Source organism: Thunnus maccoyii, chromosome 23 (assembly GCF_910596095.1).
Source record: "Thunnus maccoyii chromosome 23, fThuMac1.1, whole genome shotgun sequence".
Classification (NCBI taxonomy): Eukaryota; Metazoa; Chordata; class Actinopteri; order Scombriformes; family Scombridae; genus Thunnus; species Thunnus maccoyii.
The window spans coordinates 5,411,766-5,431,589 of record NC_056555.1 but is presented as its reverse complement, the minus strand read 5'-3'; the positions used below and the strand labels follow the sequence as shown (position 1 = coordinate 5,431,589).

General features: G+C 40.5%; 1 protein-coding gene across 9 annotated transcripts in view; it reads right to left on the bottom strand.

The window, feature by feature from the left end:
- The window catches only part of nav3 (neuron navigator 3), a 420,425-nt gene that overhangs the window by 317,621 nt on the left and 82,980 nt on the right, over nt 1–19,824 (bottom strand). For 8 of the 9 annotated variants that reach the window (XM_042402532.1, XM_042402533.1, XM_042402528.1 and 5 more), the window contains one exon: nt 17,444–17,523. The gene's annotated coding sequence lies outside the window, so the exon portion shown is untranslated. Of the gene's footprint in view, nt 1–739; nt 907–17,443; nt 17,524–19,824 lie in introns of those variants that run through there. The other variant, XM_042402534.1, reaches the window with a different exon arrangement.

Genomic DNA, 19,824 nt, shown 5'->3' with positions numbered 1-19,824 from the left:
CAAGGTAATGACAAGCTCCTACTACTAGTGCTTGTCAAAAAAAGTATAATAAAAACCATGAAGCACAATCAGGCAGTTGACTATCAAAACTTCCATGAATGACTGACAGACTGTTGAAAATTTATGGAAATACAATGACAACCAATGTGTTCAAGAATTTGAAATTTTCCAAGGGTCTTTTCTGAGGGTCCTTCTATCTCAGTAACCCACCCACCCACTTCCTTGAGGTTGTGTTTCCCCAAACAACTTCTAAGTAGACTTAGAGCTAGGTTGTTACAGACAAAAAAATACCAAATTTAGTACATTATTAAGATATTATATTAGTGGTACATGTGACCATACTCAACAATATTCAAATATAATCCTACCATTCAAAAGTGGTGTTATATTTATTAATATTTGGTGTTATATTTATTAATATTTATTGAATGTTAACTGACTTTCAACTAATGACAAAGTTCCCAGCTCCGTACTGTAGCTGCTACAGCTAGGCTAACGCTAGCTTCCAAGACTAACAGACTACTTCATAGCCCCAGAACATGGAGGTCCTGATTCAGAGCTTTAAAAATAAACTTACAACTATGAAGTGATGTGTTTAAAAGTTTAAGTGAAACTCCAACAACTCTCTCCCACAGGTTTTTTGGCGTTCACTCGTCAGTTAGCGCGCTAGCTTGCTAGCTGCTTCTCTGAGATTGACGTCAAGCAATCACCTATATCATCTATCAAGAAAATGACTCACCACTCTGTCGTTCTTTTTGAATAATAAGGGAAAAAAAAGACGCAGCCCGCTCATCCAATTTATAAAGAGTGATGTTTCTTCCTCAACAAAACTGTCTTTGACCTAGCATAAATATTTCAAACACCAGCATGCTATTAACCAGCCAAGAGTTTTCCTTTTGTTTGGCCAACTCACAGAATTAGTGTTGATTAGCTACAGCTGTGCACATTTTCCAGTGACAGTTGTTGTAATAGCTGGTGAAATTAACAGTTGCCACCTATATCTTAAGCGTGTTAAGACATAACTTATGTAGGTTATAGCTGAATTAAAAAATCTGAAAATTGCACTCTTTCAAATTGTGATATAGATGTAAAAACATTCAATTTTTCAGGACTTAAAGTAAAAGCAATAATTCAAACAGAGTCAATCAATTTAATCAATTTCCCTGTCTGTCTTTTTCTCTCTTTTTTCAGCCATTGTGCATTGATTTAAAGATAAACACTGAGGTTTTCAATCTTGATTCTTGACATCCGTCCTGCCATGACATGTGTTTTACATGTGACTAAACAGATGTTTTTACAGATGCATAATTCAATCTGAAGTTTTAAGAGAAACATTCTGGCCACAATTAACCTTTTTACGTTTAATTGCAATTAACATGATTGCTACATGTCTCGCAACAAAGTGTTCTACAGTATGATCATTGTTCCGGCAGTATGTAATAACTTTGTGATTGGATATGTAAAGGAATCTCAGTGCCAGCTATTATCTGTATGGGTACCAGAAACACTTTAGTAGAATTGGATCCAGGTCAAGTGTTTTCCTCTGATGATTAGAACTCACCATCTGATGATCATAAACAGAATACTGTAAGATGCTTTCAGTATCTTTGGCAAACGTGTTCCTGTATTTATTGTTTAAGAGAACATTGATGTTTGCTTCAGTTGTAAAGAATCTTATTGGAAGTGAAATCTCCATATTTATGAGCAGCGCTGTCACAGTTTCATCACAGCCTGGTGCGTTGTATTGGTGATCCCACCTTCAATCTTTACAGCTGGTCGACACTCCCCCTCCCCACCCCCCACCCAGTGGCCTTTCACCGGCACTTGGTATTCAACTGATGTCTGTAACTCTCCATGTGGTCAATAAAGTTTGATTCATGAGGCCTGGGGCGGTAACACACTGCTGCTTTAATTTGAGGAGATGTAAATGATGACCATAGATCCAGCCTGATTTCCTCGGGGAGAGCAGGAGGGCTGGGAGAGAATACGCCATAAATTATCACCTCTATAGGTCGGGGGTCAAACATGAAGAACGTCTTGCCATCACATTAAAATACTATCAGGCCCTAATGACCTTCCTTCCACATAAACCTCATTTTATCAGCCTCAGTGAGAATCACAGCAAATCAAAACACATTAGATATGGCTGATAACACAAATTTATATCTCAAAAAAATCTATGCCAGGTTTAAATCACAACTAAACACTTATTTAAATGTAGAATTATATTTGTACATACATTTGTTATAAGGTGCAGCTTCATTTCTACAACCACTATTAACACATATACAATGCTTTTAAACATTTCTATTATTTTTACAACACAGATAGTGAAAAACCATATTCTCATATCTGCATGGTAGCACTGAGACAATGTCCACTGGATGGCGACAGCTGGAGAGAAACAGAGTACTGGGAATATTCTCAGCGATTAGGACATTTGTAATAGCCTGGTCATAGTTCACTTGGCTCCACAATGGGCCATTAATAATACTTGATAAATCTAATAAAAGCAATAGGGATCCATTGCTACACATTATAGCACTTAGGGGACTACACTGGCGACTCTGCAGTTCTCTGGGAGAAACCTCAGGGCAGTTAAAACATATTTTCACAAATTCCAAGTGGACGCAAGGGTTTTATTTTTACAGTAATGCACTATCTGAACTTCTAATGTAAGACAGGATGTAATCACATTAAATAAACATACACTACATAACAGCAAAATGCACTGAAAATGAATATAATATCTGAAAATGCACCCAAAGTTCTACACAAATGCATCATGGAATAACTGGAAGCTTTATAGAATACCAGTTACTATACTACAGTATAGCAGCACAGCATAGCAATGGGAACCATATGAGAAAACAAAGAAACCAGATGCTACAGTAAATATAATATAATAATATAATAAGCTGGGGAAGGCAGTTTTCTGGAAAAGGCAAAACAAACAAAAAAACAAAAAAAAGCTACCTCCATCCCCTCTCTGTCCTAAACCCCTCCCAGCATACGAGCACAGGCATATGCACACGCTTCATACGCACACGCAACACACCTACTGCACTCACACAACAGGAAGTTTGGACGCCAGGCTAGCAGTAGGATACCCACGGATAGGATGTAATGGGACTGCACGAGAGAGAAGAAAGACGGGAATATCAACAGAAAGCAGAATGAAAAGCAACATGCGATCATCGGACTATTGCCTGTAGTGTGGGGGAAAATGACCATAATCTTATCAACAACGCTGGAGCGAGAGACTTTCAATGGAAGTGAACTCAGCTCCTAGAAGTGATAGATTTTTACGCATCGCTGCGGCTTCAGGTCGATTACTGAGCCGTCTCTGTGCCCTGGTGCTGCTCATCGCTGGTGACTGAGGAGGTTTTGGAGGCAGACAATGAAAGAGACAGGTAGAGTCCGAGCAGATAGGCAGGCAAGTAGATAGACAGGCAGGTAGGCCGTCCAATCATTTCATTCGGTCCGCATGAAATGATTGGACGGGCTTATTACAGGCTTGCGACAGCCACAGATACTGGATTTTTTTGTTGTTTTTTTGTCAGAGCATTTGATTTATTGATTGCTGTCTGGATGTAAAGAGATTTCCAACAAATATAACAAAAAAATGCTTCTAAAATAAATTGCCTACCCTAGCTTTAGCCATGTGTATGTATAGAATGTGTGTAGGTGTGTACGTGATCCTATAATGCAGGATAAATGCATGATGGGGGTCCTCTACAATACCAACCACTGTCAATCTTCCCAGTCTCTGGACGGTTAGGCTCCAAATGAGAACAATGTACTTTTCAGCTTGCTGCATCAGCCAAACTGAACATCAACATACTGAACTGACTGTTGTGGTCGGTCCACAAAATGCTTCTTCCTGTGATATTACTTTCAGCAGTCCCTCTAAAGCTGGGAAAGGCCATTACATGAAAGGACGGAAACTATTACTAGCCATTAAGAACAGAAACATAACAGCATGCCCGTTTTTAAACCCACAAGATGCAATAATACATAACTGAGTTCCAAAACTATTCTCTTAGTTGGGTTTTACATATTTCCCTTTGTTAACAAAGCTCAAGTTCAACACTAGGTGTTCTCTGATGCTCATTGAGCTTTAATGGTGCAGCTCAAGAAGCAATCACACCACTCCCCACAGAACCGAATTAGCAAATAAAGTGCAGAAAAGCTCCTGAAGTTGACTGAGTATAACATTCACACAGCTGAACACCAGCAACACCTTTGATCCATCATCAGCCTCATATTATAGAAATAGAACGAGACTTAAAGAGGAAAATTCAGACTAGTAAGAGGCAGTAGGTGACAGATTGAGAACAGAGGAGAGCGAGAGAGGGGACAGAGAGAGTAATGCAGGTGAGGAAATGTGGGAGGCTTGGGAGCTAAACTGCCAGAGCGTAAAACCCAAGTGACAACAGCAGTCGAGCAACAAAAATTCATCATAAAAGAAACTCCTTGGCAGACTGCTGCAGTTAAAATATATGAAAAGCTAAACGGAAGCGATGCAAATGAAAAATCCTTACCGTGCCCATGAAAATGTCTCCCAGATGATTTTACATACAAAGAATCACTGGAGTGATGGAAGATGGGCTGCAGGTAGCAATATGTTTAATTGGTATTGAGCAACAATCTGCACCAAATGTGACCCTGGCTTTTTTCTGTTGTCATGGTAACCGAGGAGAGAAGGAGGCAGTAAAAGCATGTGTGTATGTGTGTGTATGTGTGTGTGCTGCTGTAGGTATCTTGGCTCTCTTTAACAGGGTAATCACTATTGTGAAGGTGAAGACTGACACGAGAAGCAGCAGCTCATTAGCTTGAGGAATGCATGTTGCACTGTCAATTTAGCACTGTTTGTTTTGTTCCACACACACTTGCCCATGCCTGACATTTTGTTGGCACCTTTCTGTTTATTGTTTTCAAGGATGACACAGTGTCTGGTGGTGACAGCAAAATGAATCAGGAATGATATCAGGACCCTCACAGGTAAAACGCTACCTGCCAAATGCTCCTTATCGCTTGAGATTTTGCCTCTCACACTGGTAGCAATAAAACAAAACAAAGTATTAAAGCGTTTAACAAATGTACCTGTCATATAAAAGGGAAGCTATTGTGAGTTTTTCAGCTGCAGGAAAATTGGCTTATCACCACAGGATTACAAATAGGGATGCACCGATCTGACTTTTTCAGTCCTGATACCAATACCCGGGCTTTGGGTATTGGCTGATACCGAGTACTGATCCAATACAAGTGTTTAATTAATAAGCTGTCTGCCTCACTGTGTGGATCATTCTTTTATGTGAAAGGCAACATCAGGCTGAACTTAAACATTGCTTTCATAACTTTGTAAAACAAAATGTAACAAATAAATATATAGATATACATTTACTGAATTGTTAATTATATGAAAATAATAAATAACTGTGCACCAGCCAACTTAGTAAAAAATCTTGACAATTAACAGGAACAAAATGTAAACATTAAATCACAATTAAGTCACAAACTAGTGCTAACAAATTTGATAAATTGAATCACTATTCGCACAAGTAGTATAAACAAGTAACTAAAGGTAAAAACAAAACGTTCAAAATATGCAGAATAAACCTAAATTACTGAAATAACTCTGGCTTAAAGGACCAGTGTGAGATTTAGTGGCATCTAGTGGTGAGGATGCAGATTGCAACCAACTGAATACCCCTCTCCTCACCCTCCCCTTCCAACCATGTAGGAGAATCAACAGTGGCCGCGAAACTCGTGAAAAACGCGAAAGGCCCTCTAGAGCCAGTGTTTGGTTTGTCTGTTCTGGGCTACTGTGGCGGTGCAACATGGAAGAGGACCCGCTCTCTATGTAGATAAAAAGGGCTCACTCTAAGGTAACGAAAACAATTTCAATATTTTCAGCTGATTATATACTAATTAAAACATACTTATCAATATTATATTACATTTCTGCCAAGTTTGTTCTACTAGATGCCACTAAATCTGTTCCTTTAACTGGTAATCTTGCTTTATGAAACACCCTTAAAAAAACACACATTCAGTCCAGATATTAAGTATTTGCACAGTTTTTGTTCTGCTTCAGCGCATTCAATGTTGAATAAAATAATGGAAACTACATTAAAGTGCCAAGTCTCAGCTTTAATATGAGCAGGTTTACAGCAATAAAGAAAGAACTGTAGGGGAGATTAAACCCTTTTTAACACACTGTGCCCAAACTTCTCTCCCTCCATCATGGAGTGATTCCTCTCAGCTCAGACACTCTTTGGTTAACTGTCACAGTGGATGGATGAGTGACAGACAGCTGCAGGATGAACTGCTCTAAACTTATTTAGTGAAAATCAAGGTATGTTAGTCTGATTATGTGTCAGCCGAACGGAGCAGCTGATTCTCGCCTTTAGCCAGTTCCCTGTGCTATTTAACCCTTTTCATTTACCATGACACTAACAAAAAGAATACAGCTTGGCAGAGGATGGCAGCTATTGCAGGAGTGCCAAGATTGTAATGTACATTTTTAAACACACAATGGCTAGCTGTGGTAGTGTGCTATTTAATAATACTAAAGCATGTTTGCTAGCTATTAAAGAATCTGTAAATTAATATGGCACACAAGCCCATGACAACATAACCACGTCAACGAGCGCTTGAGCAACACTTCAACAGCAGCTCGGTGACAATGTAGCTGGCCATGCTTGGCCGCTTTGTAGCTTTGCCACTCGTAGTGTGAACACCACATTACAGATGACACTCCAAGTGATATGAGATGCCAGTTGGCTAATAAATTGAACAGTTGTGGCTTTCTGTGCTTGTCATCAGGTTGGTACTTGTGGTTGTTCCTGGTTTCTTTATATTGTGTCCATCAATTAGTCACAACATTACAATGGTATCCAAACTAACATTATAATCAGTCTTCTCAAAAATAATTTACAGAATACAATTTACTCTCAAGACTTTTTTGAACTGTAGATGTCCATTAACACAGAATATATTGTATATCAGAACAGATTTAAAAAAAAAAAAAAAGTTTCAAAATACAAATATTTCATCTTAACCTATATACAGAAACAGACCGAATCTTAATTTTTCATCTACAAGATCTTTATGCATTCAACCTAGTTTTTCAGAACTCATACTCAACAAAAATAAACATAACTCATTTTAAGACAACCTACAGTTAACTTCAAGTTCCTCTATTAATTTAAATTCATTAAAAAAAAATTAAAGAACAAATGTAATCAACTAAAATCCCCCTCAGACTTGAAGTACCTAAATCCAAAGTGCTTCCATTGTCTCTTTTGTCAACCCTCCTCTCCAGTCTCTTTTCATTAATCTCATTCTCTACCCCAACCCACTCTAACTACAAGAATTTGACATCAGTTTAGAGATGAATAACTTCTCTGTCTCTCTCTCTGTCTCCCGCCCTTCACCCTCTCCAGGCAGTGTCTGGTCCTCACTCTATCAGTCTCCTCCTCTGTCTAGCTGAGGCACCTCCAGCGTCTCTCTCTCTCTCCTGGCGCTATGTTGTCTCTGCTCTTCCTTCCTGGGCTCATCTGACAGGGAGGATGACACAGAAGGGGAGGAAAAAAAAAAAAAAAAAAAAAAAAAAAAAAAAAACATGCCTTCCCAGCTCCTCCATTCATCTACATACAAGCTGCATTACCACCCAATTACACTTAGATTACATTAATGTGCTTTCAGCCAGCCAAGCCTCCTCTGCACGCGCCAAACCCGTCGGCACCGTCGGCAGTGCCTATGTGGAGCATTATGGAGGCGCGTAATCTTGTGATATTGTGTCGGGATTAACATCAAATCTCATTATGGCTGTGGTGGATCATGGGAGAGGAGAGGATGAAGGAGGCAAGGTTGGAAGGAGGTGCGGAGGGGGGGAGTTTATGTCTTTTTTTTTTTTTTTTTTGCATTTTAAAGCTGAGTTGGAAGTAAAAAAAAAGAGCAAAAGAAGCAGAAGAGAGATGAGATCAGGGCTGTGAAATCTCAATTACACATGATGGCATTTGGGAGGTTGATTTATTTTACACGAGAGTCTGTTGACTAATTTGCCATGTGGGTCTGCTGAACGCACACATGCACACACGTCCTACCTCGCCCCACCACACCAAACCACCTCTACTCTGTTAGCATTCCCCCCCCCCGCCCCAGCCTGGCATGCTCTCGCTTCATAAACCACTCTTTTATTACCAATAGATCGGTGAAGGTTGTAATTGCCTAAGTGATATACAGCCAGCAACGGGACACGGCTCAATTTCACTCCATTTAAAACGCCGCCACACCAATGTTGTGATGTTGAGGGGAGTGCCTCGCCCTGTTAAATAAAACAGATTGTCAGGCTAAATAATGTGGGCCAAAATCACATTTTGATGCATGCACCCCTATTCCCAGAGTGGTGGATGGATGGATGGTGGATAGGGCTGGTGGGGTAGAGGAGGCACTATGCAAACACATGCAAGCATGGAGATACACACTGTTAAATCCCTTTCATATGCTCCCCATACGAACACGCTGTAAGCACACACACAGTATGGCAACATTCAAACACACGCACAAAACAAATGCATACACACACACACACATTCCTCCTCCCCCACTGGTGCACTGGGCTGGTTATCGAGCCTCGAGAGCCTCACTAAATCTCACTGAGGCCCCAGCAGAAATAAAGGATAACAGCACAGCGGTGTTACAACCATTGATTGCTGAATGCATCATCTTTTTATATCCACTTCAGGGTGGGGAGTGTTGGGGGAGGGACACCTCAACAGGGAAGGGCGGTGCGCTTGCTGTACATGCATGCAATGTTTGGGGAAAATCTGTTTTTGTAGCGGAAATCAAATTCCACTAACATCACCACGGGTGTTTTCATAGCCCAGCAGCAATAATGAGGTGACCTAAATGAATTCAGTGAAGTGATTGATTGATTTTATTTATGGATTATCAGACACAAGACAAACAAAAATTCAAGGGATAACATGTTAAAGTGAAAACACTTTGTTGCAACATGGTCCCGAGGTGTTAAAACACAAAGAAACATAAAGAAGTACAAGACGTTCAACATAAAAACTAAACTATACAATCCTGAAATCCAGAAACACATCACCACAATTTAAGAAATAAAAAATAACTCCCACATCAAAAAAGCAAGGAGAGCTAAAGTAACAATGATTTCATTATAAATCTGTTCCCTGACTTCTACAAACACCTCTCATATTTAAAAAGTGTTGTGTATTGAGGAGCCTACCCATTGATAATATTGTACATGTGATGCAGCTTCTGTTGTTCTATGCTGAGCTGAATAATATTATTTTGCATCACCTACAGTTTGTTCCTAAGCTTAGCTGTCAAACCACTGTACCAAGCAGAACATGCATAATGGAAATGACACTGTATCGATGATGAAACAAGAAGTTTCTTAACAAGAAACGTTGAAAAGACTTGTTCTGCCAACCAGGAACTTGAGTTCTCTGGCATACTTAGATAATATTTTAGCAGCAATAGATTCAGAGAAGAGTGACTGTTTCAATATTACTCCTAAATATGAGAAAAGCACACAGATTGAGGTATTCTGGATGGTTCTAGAGCAACACCGACATTTCCAGGCTTCATGTGGCTCCTGAATAAAGACGGCAATGAGAATATCTCTAAGTTATTGTGTATATATATGACTTCTGTGAGTGACTGTGTCATCTGTGTGAATGTTTCTATATACTCTATTACTCATAGTCTACAAGTAAGATGAGTGATTGACTCATAGCCAGAAAATCATGTGATATGTTGGATTTAGCGTGCATTTGTCCTCAGGTGGTCATATCCAATGTATCCTTTTACCATCAATGTCATTTTCACAGATGACACAGGTAAACTGATATACATTGTCTACATGTTAAGAACGTATTAATTATGTCTATAAAGATCAGTCGACACCCCTTCATAAAAGCAATACTGTATTCTGCCTGTATATTCCTCGAGGAGCCTGTGTGGCTTGATGGATGATTAAGTAGTGCTTAAGTGCCACCGACATGTTGCCTCTGGTGTGAATTTCAAGTAATCAGTGGTATGCTGTTGTCATATATAGAGTACGTGGCTTGTTTTATGATTCAATATTATCATTTTTTTATCTCTCTAAACAATATCTGACAAAACTCTAATGTCCAAACATTGTATCTCCTAGTTATAAATGGTGATGATAAGTTAAATAATCATATTAGTAGTATAAATTGCAGGCACATTCACATTTATATTTAAAGAGTTTGAGTAATAGATGTAAAAACAGTCATTCTGTCATTCTTTCTGTGTAGAGTACTCGGTATACAAAAAAAGAAAAAGGGAACACAGCTGATAATAATTGAGAATATATCAGCCTGGGAAGATTAAGGGATTTCATAACATATTAATCAAAAGCTGTGTTTCCTCTAAAGAGCCTTTGTTAAGGGTTTGGGAAAAAAGACCCTGGCACAGAATTTAATGACGAAATGTGGTTAAGTATTTGTAACAGGGTTCATTTCCAATTCACCAGCAACAACATTAAAGACGCAAATTTCAAATTCATTCATAAATACTATCTCACATACGCAACAAGTTCCCTATAGAAAACTCCCAAAAATGTCTGAGATATGTGACGGCAGATGTCACTTAGGTACATCTTTTCTGGGAGTGTGAAAAATTAGAAACCTTTTGGAAATCGATATATAACTTCACATAGTCAATGCTAGATACTGAAATTCGTTTCTATTCTTGTTTATTTTTTAATAAACTCCATGCCAAATCAGAGTTTAGATAAATTAAAATGTAGAATACTTATCAACATTACTTACTTTGCAAAAAAATTATTTTGTTGTGTTGCACAGACAAGACTGCTCCAACTTTTTCTTGATCACATATCTTAGTTTCTTCCCTTACTGAAGTTGTCATTGGAAAACAAAAATTATGGACAAACTTTCTATGATTCTTGGTCACCTTTTATCCCGTATTTGGAAAATCCAAAAAAGAGTAGATGCTCTGTTATAAAAAAAAATATAGATTGGACTGTTCTTAAAGACATAATTTTGGCTTAATCAAGAGGTTGGGGGATACACAAGAAATTTAAGGACTGAGAAGCCAGCAAAACAATGTCCTGCAGCAGAAGCTTCAGGACCTCAGGCGGAAAATATACAATCAAGATGGACTCAAAGAGAAATACAAGTCTGAGGAAGAAGACAGACAAAGCATGGTCCGAGACAATTACAATCTCAAGCAAGAAACTGTGGGTATACACAATAAACTTAAGGACCACGAAGCATTGGAGCATGAATATAGCCTGATAGAAACAGAGGACAAAACATTGAGCCAGCAAAACAATGTCCTGCAGCAGAAAGTCCAGGACCTCCTCTACAAAATCAACAATCACGATCGACTCAAAGAGAAATTTAAAATAAAGCAGGAGTAAAACCAAGCCTTAAGCAAACACCTTCTCGACCTGCAACAAGAAGTTCAGCAGTTGACTGAGAAACTTAAGGATGAAGGCTAAATGAGGGCTCAATATCAGATGTTGGAAAAAAACTCTTGGCCTGACAAGTTTTATGCCATGAAAGCCACTTGCCACAAGAGGGACGCCCTTATGCCAGAACACCAGGTACTTCACAATAAGCTCACTTAAGACATTTTAGGCAGCAAGTATAATGAAATCCCATCAGCTCAGGAGGCCCTTAGCCAGGAGAATTCTGATCTCTGCAACTAAATTCAGGAGCTACAAAAAGAGCTTCAGAATTTTAAAGATGTGGATACGAAGCTGTCAAAGCGGAGGAAGAGGCTATGTGTCAAGAAAAGGCTGCCCTGAGACAAACAATTCCAGAACTGTACCACAAGATCAAAAATGAGTATGTGAGGAACGGTGTGCAACAACACATTGAGGAGGTGGAGAACCAGGGGTCCCACTACTCAGCCAGAGAGGACTCTTGACTGACCGGCGAGGTTCTAGGGGTGACAACAAGTGTGCTAGAAGTGCGGCTGCAAAGAAGTGTGCAAACTAAACAGCATCTGAGTTGATGAGAGGAACACTGGGGTTGCATTGTAACTTAACTATAAGAAAGTCAGGCCTCGTACTCTCTTATAGTGAAGCCTCTTCCTGCCTCTCCATCCCTGCCTAGTTCTTCCTGCATTTTTATGGTTTTACTCTGGGGGACTCTGGGAGTTTTTTCCCATAAAACTAAATACTTGCTAACAAATAAACATACTCAAATCATGTTGTTTTTTTGCTGTAAGTGATGTAGATCTGCAAACATTTCACTCAAATGAAAGTAGTGCTACATACAACATGTCAGTTGAAGGTAAAGAACATAAAAACAAAACTCACAAATTAGAGTAAGAATATTATGGGCCATTAACATGTTTTGACTTTGCTGATCCCTTGATTTTTCCTCTAGTGCCACAAGCAGGTCCACATTTCTGATTTTGGGTGAAATCTCTCCACAACTACTGGATGGTGTGAAATCTGGTGCACACCCCCATCCGTCTGGGGGTGTGGTGCACACCCTCAGACAGATCCAGTCTATATAACACAGCTTGCTATCCAGTTTAGACCCTGACCTGTCTGGTGCACATGTAGACACTGACAGAAAGCACAGAATGCCCTCTGGTGTGTCACACTCCAGCCAGTCCTCTTTGGAGGGAGCGGTGAGGTGTGGTGATGGAGGAGAGGCAGGAGAGGACCCTTCAAGTCTCCAGTATTCCATTAGCCAGTCTGTGATGTACAGCCACCACCTGGATTCACACACACACACACACACACACAGATGGGAAGCCAGTTTCCCCTTTGCATCCCGACACCCTCCCCCATCCCACTGCCTCTCCTCTTCATCCTCCTTCACACACCTCACACCCTCTGTCAGTCACCATCCATCACACAAGACCTCCACAGATGGGCCTACGAATAACACACACATACACAAACTCGAGTCACTCCCACAGCCACGCACACAAACGTAGTCACCAACAACACACAAAGGCTCTAGACTCTCTCTCACTCCTACACACGCTCACAAGGTTGGCCATACCCTGGCATACACACACTCCCGACAGCTCTCAGCTTAACACTCTCTCTCTCTGTCTTTCTCACTCGTACACACACTCCACCCTACTTTCACACACACACACACACACACACACACCCTCCACCCCACAAACTCTTTCATCTGTGCCTCTAAGCGGCTCAGAAACCAAAAACCCTCCACGGCTGAGGGGAAACCCAATTAGGACACAATTAGCGCCATCAGATCTACCTGAGAGACGGCGCCTCGCACTCATGCTTGCAAAACAAAGCGACATACGGGACTGGGCGGTGGTGGTGATGGTGGTGGTGCTGCTGGTGGTGGTGGTGGTGGCGGTGGGGGGGGTTTGTGGATGAAAACCACCTCTCGCTCACTTCCCGCTGTCTTTAAAGGCGGCTGGTAATTTCCACACGTTTCTGATCAATGTAGAAAAAAAAGAGCAGCGCTAATGAGCCTCGCTCCTTTAACAAGAAACATCGGCACTACCAGCCGGATCGGTCTAATTGAAGAAAGGAGGCGGACAGGATCAAAAACATAAAACTCTGAAAAAGTTGGTTACAAAGAAAACACGTCAAGCCTGTTGTTTCTCTCCGTGCTAATCAACAAGTTAGCCAGACTCACCAAAGATTGAAGCGGTAACAGGGGAATCAAACGCATGGCTCACCTTTATATTTCCAGCACACACCAGTTTAAAGAAGGATTCCACTTTGATATTCCACTGAGGATCCAGCTCTTAATTTTGTGAATGCTGATCCATCCAGCGCTCCGTACGTCACATATCCAAAAAGCCTGCAGTTAACTCTAATGTCCTCTCCCTCCTGTAGCCTGAGGAAAGCCTCCTCCGGTGCCTCTGTGTGTGTGAGAGAGGAGATGTAGTAGTAGTAGTAGTAGTAGGAGTAGTAGAAGAACGAGGTGGGATGGATAGAGAGACTGGGGGGTCGGGGGTGGGGGAGCTGGCAGCTCACATCATGAGAGAAGTAGTAATCTGCGCATCGGTGTGCTCTCAGCGAGGGAATCGAGCCACCAGAGAAGAAGTAGAAGATGATGAAGAAGAAAAGGAGGAGGAGAGAGGCATGAAGGCAGGCAGCGGTGAATGAGTGGAGGATGCAAGCTCCCTCCCCTCACACTGCTGAGTCTCTCTCTCTCTCTCTCTCTCTCCTACACACACACACAGTCATGCATACACTCCTACCCCCCGCCCTGCTACAGATTGCATTGCACTGATGAAATTTTAATGGTTCTTTTAGGAAGAATAATGAACATGCTAGTCCCTGGAGTTGGGTGTATGTGTATGTAAGGGAGGGGGGTTTCTACACTACGCACACCTACAGAGGCATGCAACAAACGTGTACGTGTGCATCCACACAGCGTACGGGTGTGTTTTTTCTCCCGATTCTTGTTCTCTCTTTTACACACGTTCACCAGAGCATACTCCCACACACACACACAACACAATCCTGCACAGATTCACTTCCACACTCTCCCTTTCTTCATTTGCACACATACACAGAAACACACACAGACATACACATGCCATGCAGACTTACACTCAACAACATCAAACGCTGCTACTGACAGACACACACACACACACACACACACACACACTCCCACCCGTCGCACGGGGAAGACGGGGTGGGGGAGTAGACAGAGAGATCCAACCCATCCTCAAAATGCTCTCTTGGTGCACACTCGAATCCACACACACACACACACACACACACATACAGAGAGACACAGGAGCGCACACAGGGACACATAAGAACACACCCCAGTGAAGTGGAACAAAGAGTGCAGAGGCAGCATGTGGAGGCACCAGTAGGACACCATGATGGGAGGAGAGGAGTGAAGTGTGCCAGATAACACAGCATCTTCAAACTACCTCCAGTCTACTATAGTATAGTAGTGTAACAGAGTAAAAATAAACAAAACCAATCAATAAAAACAAGATTAAAAAAAAAAACAGCAATTCAAATCCTATTTACGCCTCATTTATCACAGCTAATCAAAATTTTATATTTTAAGAAAAATGACTTAAAACACATTTTAATAGGACATTAAAGCAGCAAAATTAACACTAGAGAGAAAATACCAAATTCAATTCTTGCCAACTTCAATTAGTTTCTTGTTCATATAAATGGTCACAAATGGCCATGAATTAAGGTTTATTCAGCAACACAAATAAATCATTAGGAAATATAGGCCTGCTTTACCACTTCACAAATATTATGGATGTGGACAGCATTGGCAAAAATGTTGACATGTTGTCTATTAGTCTGTGTCATTCAGTACAAGACCTTTCTGTTATTTTGAGAGTGACAGCAGCACAGTGCTTGTTACAAATATATAATGAATGATAACTGTCATTGTCTTTGATTTGTCCAAAGAGCGATCAGGAAACTATCAGGTTTTTCTAAATAAGATCATCAAATCAAACAAACTTAAAGTCTGAAAAAACAGCCTTAGATATTATCAATTAAGAGTTAAAACACTGTAAAACTCAGTTATTCAGCTTCTTCAAGACTGTGTGGGTGTGGTTTGATCACATTTGTTTGAAGTGGTAGTACTGGTTAGCTTATTAGGTTGTACCTGTCTTAGTTGACAATGACGATAAAATCTGTTCAAAACAGATTCCACTAAAATGGAAGCAAAACCTTTCACATCATAATATAATAAATCCAGCTTTCTTCTAGTTCTGCAGTATCTTATTGAAAGAAACAGCAGGTTTCTGCAAACAACCCATGTGCCACACCTTCACTGTAGACCTCTCACCACTGCAGACAGCAACAAAGCAAAAAGGTAGATTTCAACTTAAGGTTTTTAAAACCATAATTCATCTCTCCATGCACAATCAAGTTAAGAGACCTCCTACAATACACTGTGGAAAGCAGCATTTGAAACAGCAACATTTTGTGGTGAAAACAATTAATTCCAGTGGAATCACTGCAATTATTCATTCATGGGGCTGAAATAAGTTCAACTTCAGTGAACTTTGATCCATGAAATTTGTACTTTTAACCAATAGTGAGCTGTCTTGACAGTGCTGACCTTTGCAGAAAGATGGCTGAGAAAATGGAGGATGCTATTGTAGCTTTTTGGCTGCACCAACCAGTTTTATTTGACATCCTCTGCTGGAGAATAAACTGCTCCACAACAGAGGTTTGCAGACACTTACGAGACAGGAGTTGATGGTAAAAATACATCTTTTGAACAAACGGTGTGAACTTATTATTCCGTTAGCAACTGAGCTAACAGACTTGTTAACCGCAAGCTTATTAGTGTGGAGAGCTTATTTTCCCCTCAATGAAGCTGTTTTTATGCCTCCGCACCGGTGACAGCCATGGCCAGAGTCATCCATCCGTCCGTCCCATTCTCATGAACGCGATATCTCAGGAACACTTTGAAGGAATTTCTTCAGATTTGGCACAAACATCCACTTGGACTGAAGAATGAACTGATTAGATTTTGGTGGCCAAAGGTCAACGTCACTATGACCTCACAAAACTCGTTTTTGGCCATAACTCATAAGAATTCATATGCTAATTATGACAAAGTTTCACACAAATGTCTAATAGGATAAAATGATGAAGTGATGACATTTTATGTCCAAAATGTCAAAGGTCAATTTCACTGTGACATGATATTTTCGGGCCATTATTCAACACCATAACTCAGGAACAGAAGCGGAGATTGTGACCATATTTCACATTCGGTCAGATACTTAATTGGTGACACTAATCTTGGGTGTCCACCTTGAAACTGTGGTGATTGTTTAGACCTTCTGTGCTGCCAGGATGAAGACGTGTGTGAAGCATCCATGTTTTAGAATTTGAAGCTTCTTTGCAGCAACATCCATATCTGAAGCTTTGTCTACTGTCATGGCTTCAACTTTGTGTTCTAACAGAATCAGCTTTATTGGCCAACACATACAGAGAAAATACACTGAATACTCTTATTAAATTCCTTCAAAGTCTTCACTACAAATATTATATAACTCTGGACAGCCATGGATGTAAACTGCAACTTGACTGGTTGGCAGAGGTATACAACTGCGAGGCGGTATTTGAATAAAATTTTGAGAGTGAGTGAAGGGCAGTGAATGACCCAGGACAGACAATAAAAACAACCTTGCAGAACTATTGTTAGTGACTAGTACAAGCATTTCCCGGCTGCCTAACATGGTAGTCAAACAAATTTATTTTCGCTTCGCCTGGGGTCTACTTGCATCTTGGCACTGACTTTTTATGTAACCGTGCTGCGCGAAAAATTCAATTCACACATGAACTTATGCACACTTGTGCCTGAGAACCTCCTGGCATATTATGGGACACAGAGTCAAGGCACAAAATCAAGTAAATACAAGTGAGATAGATAACGGATGACAGGGAACTTACTCTCATGGAATCTCCTTCACTGTTCCTCAGCTGGCCACATATCAGCATTCATCACAGCAGACAGCCGTGTTAAAGAGATCCTAAAAAGAGACAAAATAGGATTTGTTACACTTTAACATGTTTGGCCGCTCAATGACACAAATGTTATAATCATCGTTGTTTGGTTACAGTTGAGTTTTTTCTTCAACTTGAAAGTTTTTTGTCCAGTCTCTTTCTCATCATCTCTTATCCTGGATAGAAAAAAAACACACAGAGTGGCTACCGGGGAACAGTGGTCTGAATTCCTCATACATGGACAGCTTAAGATGTCTTATCCTGCAGATCCTAGAAGTGATTTGTTCAGCCACATCCACTTTCATGCTGACTACCTCCTGCAGCTCACAGCCGTCCCCCCAGAAAATACCAACGGAACTGTAACATGTTGTGACCGAAAAGTTTACCCGATACAGCAGGACATTAAAGTAACTTTGAGCATAAAAAAACTGTTTTGTGGAAAGTTTCTGCCATGTGAAAAAAAAAAACACAATAAACTCTGAGTCAACTCTCTTTGGCTGTAGAAATTGTGCTCATCCCTCATATTCCCCACCAAGGTAGAGCATCCTACCTCTGTACCTTTCCCGAAAAAATCAATTACCTGTGAGGATTATACAGCTCTATTCCCCAAAAACAGTGGGGGGTGGAGGAGGGGAGGGGAGGGGGAATCATAATTTAAATCTCCAATTCTCAAGCCACTTTCTTTCTCTTCCATCACAGTAATTCCCAAGAGCCAAACCAAGTTTACACACAATGTCAGGGAGACAAACTGTTCAGAATGCGCCTCTTGGTCTCACAGACACGCAGAGCCACTTTAAAGTTGTCGTTTTTTTTTTTTTTCATGAAACAACACTTGAGAATCAAGGAGAAAACAAGCCAGTCGAAGCTGTTTGAGGTCTGTCAATAATGATGGGAATACCAGGGAGAGAAGGCTTAAAAGGCACTTAAGAGCCAAGCAGGGGTTTGATGGGAAGAGTCGTGATGTGTGACATGCGAGTCGTCCTCTATCCTGGGATACAAAAACAACAGCTTACAAGGTTAAAGCCGTCTGGAGACTAGATATGTCTCACCGGAAGAGCTTCGTTCCGAGATTTACGGTATTTGAAAAAGAAACGACACCTACTCATGCACATGCTATAGCACAGTATTAAAAATAAGATGATACATTAAGGGCTGGGGGAAAGTTAGGCAGAGGATTGATGGGAACGTTCATGATGTGGGGATGCAAAAACAAAAACAGTCGCTAAAAAAGGTGACGGCTGTCTAGACGGCTGCGTTAACGGATGCTTGGCTCCAATGTCAGAAAGTATCGCATTCAAGAAATATGTTGCCACAAAATCAAAGCAAACATTGTGAAAGTTATCATGCAAATTGGGTTATTTCTTGCGTTAAACAATTTGCTGTTTGGCAGCCGACTGAGAAACTAAACTAAATGTTCACTGTGCTCTTTAAAAAGTTATTTTCATAGCATACTGAAATGAATAGCTTCCTAGAAGCTGGGAAATAAATCTAAAAACTAATGGTATGCTTTAAAAATGATTGGCATTGATGCAAAGTGTGTGCAAGTTAATGAGCTTTAAAATGCAAAATCACATAAATGGTTCCTTTTAAAAAATAGTGATTCATTTCTTGACAGCAACAGCTACCAGCGGCTACCTCACAACATCCCTGACGGACAACGTTTGATTGGTGAGAAAAAAGCCAAATCCAATTAAAAGGTTGTTGCTGGGAGTGACCTTTTCCTTCATTATCCCCCGGCTTCCTGCTTTAGTGGCCATGATGGAGGACATTTGAAGAGAAGCCAAATTGAAAACGGTCACGGGTGAGTTGAGGTGTGTGTTAAAAGATAAGAGTTTCCATAACTGAAAGAAATATGTGGGGTCCTTACTGCAGGGCGGTTAATGACATTAGCAGCTGAGCACCTCTTTCTCTCTCTCTCTCTCTGGATGCTCAGGTGCAGTTTGGTTTTATACAACCACATTTATGAGAGATCGTAATGGGTGGGTGCAGCTCAAAACAAACGGGAGGCCAATTAAATGTAAGGGCTTCCCGGGCAAGCCGCCAATATGAGGGCCAACGACTCGTTTTGTATACAGCTCTCACCAGACCAACACTGGACGTTGTTTCCTGAGTGCAAAAAAGGGCTAATTTTCCATTTCAGTTCATCTGATTTTGCAATTGGGGTGGGTGATCAGGAAAAGCATACTCTATTAAGGTATATGTCATTTTATAATTTGATATTGATATACCATAATATAATAAAAATATAATAAAGGGATAATCGATAGAAGCTACTCCAGCAAATCAAGATGCTTCATTACAATGATGCAAAAATCATTCAAAATTGA